Source organism: Poecilia formosa, unplaced genomic scaffold (genome assembly GCF_000485575.1).
Source record: "Poecilia formosa unplaced genomic scaffold, Poecilia_formosa-5.1.2 Scaffold171, whole genome shotgun sequence".
In the NCBI taxonomy this organism is placed as follows: Eukaryota; Metazoa; Chordata; class Actinopteri; order Cyprinodontiformes; family Poeciliidae; genus Poecilia; species Poecilia formosa.
Window position 1 is genome coordinate 1,149,550 of NW_006800110.1, and position 2,493 is coordinate 1,152,042.

Sequence of the window (2,493 nt, forward strand, 5' to 3'; positions counted from 1 at the left end):
CCAGAACCAGAAGATCTGAGGGGTCTAGACGTTTGGTACAGCAATAACAGATCTTTAATGTATTGTGGTGCTAAACCGTTCAGTGATTTATAACCTAACAGTATTTTAAAGTCTATCCTCTGAGCTACAGGGAGCCAGTGTAGGGACTTTAAAACTGGTGTTATGTTTCTATCTTCCTGGTTTTAGTGAGAACAGCAGCAGCAGCTTCTGGATCAGCTGCAGCTGATTTATTTATTAGTCAGACCTGTGAAGACGCTGTTGCAGTAATCAATACGGCTAAAGATAAACGCATGGATGAGTTTCTCTAGATGGTGCTGAGACATTAGTCCTCTAATCCTGGGTAGGGGAAATTTAGATCATTTGGTTATGTTAAACAGTTTGTTTTGGTAAATCTATCAATGCCATTTCAATGCTGACTGAAATCTGGTCTAAGAAGCAGCAGATTGAGTTGGTTTCTCATTAAGTTGCAGGACAAAATGCGTTTTCAGGTTAAAATCTGATGGAAAAGGAAACGGCTCTAGTTCAGATCTGTTGTATAATTCTCTAAGTATGTAGCACTGCAAATACTTTTATGTCAAAATAACATTTAGTGGGAAAATTGTACACAAATCTCACATTTACTTTGGTTTTACTAAACAGATCTCAAAGTTTAAATTCAAAGGATTCAAATGTTTAGGTGTTTACTTTTATTTTGAGAATTTTGCAGCTTGGCGATTGTGTATAGGGCCACATTATATATATTTTCTTGCTCAGTAAGATTCCCTTCAATAAAATTAACAAAGAACTAAATATCTAAAATGTGAAGAAGACAGAGAACCCATCAATCCACCGGGAGAACATTCAGCCCCATAACATGAAAACTTCACGTAGAAAGACATCAGGCTGGACTTTCCTACTGTCAGCAGCCCAATGGTCAGTCTGCCAATGAATCTAAGGTCTAACGGTCAAACAGGCCTGTCAGGGGGTCAGAGGAGCAGCTGATTTGGGCTTATTCAGTTATTTTATTACCATAAATCCTCTTCCTGTGGTCCCAGACTGTGAAGCCTCTGGTCCTGAACCAGATTACAGACCTCTAACTGGATACTTTTGTGGGTCTGGTCTGCAGAGAAGAGACTAAAAACCAGACACCAAAGAAAAGAAGATACTGCTGATCTCTTTGGCACTATGCAACATTATCTAATAATCGTGTAACCATTAGAGAGTTTTAATTAAAAAAAAAAGTTAGTTTTATAAGAAGATCCGGTTCAAGCTGCCTCAGACTGCGGTGTAGAAGAATGTGGTTTCATGTTTTTCTTTTGCTTGTGGCCATTTATGTATATTTTATGTACGTCACAAATCTTCGTATGTATGTTATCTATGTGACTGAAATATTGGTTAAAACATAATTTCCTGTTATGCCCATCATGCTTATCTATTTAAGAGCTTTAAAGGCTGACGGAGCTGCACAAACTGTTCCAGTCGGCTTCGCTGCAGAGCAGAGACCAGACGTGGACGACTTCAACCATCGGGGGCAAAATGTTTCTGTCCATCTTGGCCGTTTGGATCCTCCTCACCGTTTCTGCTGGTAACGTAATTTTCAGATAATTTGGGGTTTTCTTGAAATGACCTACAGGATGAATTATGTACAGTCTTAACTTATCTTTTCTAAATGTTTGATTCTTTTCAAATTTTGATATTTTACAATTCAAACAGAAAACAGTTCAACAAACAATGACTGATCATTGCTTTGTAAATAATAAATAAAATAACTAAATAAATATCTGAATGTGTAAATATACTGTTGTTCTTTTTGCTTCTGTTGCAAATTTATTTTCTTTGTATACAAGTTTATTTTATTACACTGCATTCAGTAAAAACTGAACTAAACTAAAAAGGAAGTTTAAACCACATTAACCAGCCTTCATGAAGATTTATTTTTCTGACAGTGATGTATTAAAATAAATTCAGTTTAATGTGCTTATCACAAAGACCATCTTTAAAAATTAGAGAAAAAACTACAAAAACAAACATACTAACAGGAATACTTTAGGCACTTTTAGAACTAAAACTACGCCATGCGGCACATTTTAACTGAAATTCCCCATTTCCTTTAAACATCCGTCATTCTTAAGAGACAGTGTTAACTGGACTAGATTTTTACCTGACGGGGTCACTCTTTCACAATTGTATTATTTTTTTTTTGGGTGGTGGTGGTTTTGGGAACTGACGGTCTGACCGGTCAACACCCTCGCTTCCTGGCTGTCTGAGCCTGAAAATGCTTTCATAAAAACGTCACATTGTACCACTGAAGATTTAAAGCCTGAGATATGAAAAAAGAATTTAAAAAAAAGTCAGAATTTTTGTGTTTCTCTCTGACATTTAATTTCTCCTCTTTAGTATTTATAGAAGAATATAGAATATAGAATATAGAAGTACTTTATTCATCCCAACCGGGAAATTACTGTGCAGTTGCAACATACACATACACACAGATCAAATTACAATATGAAAAAT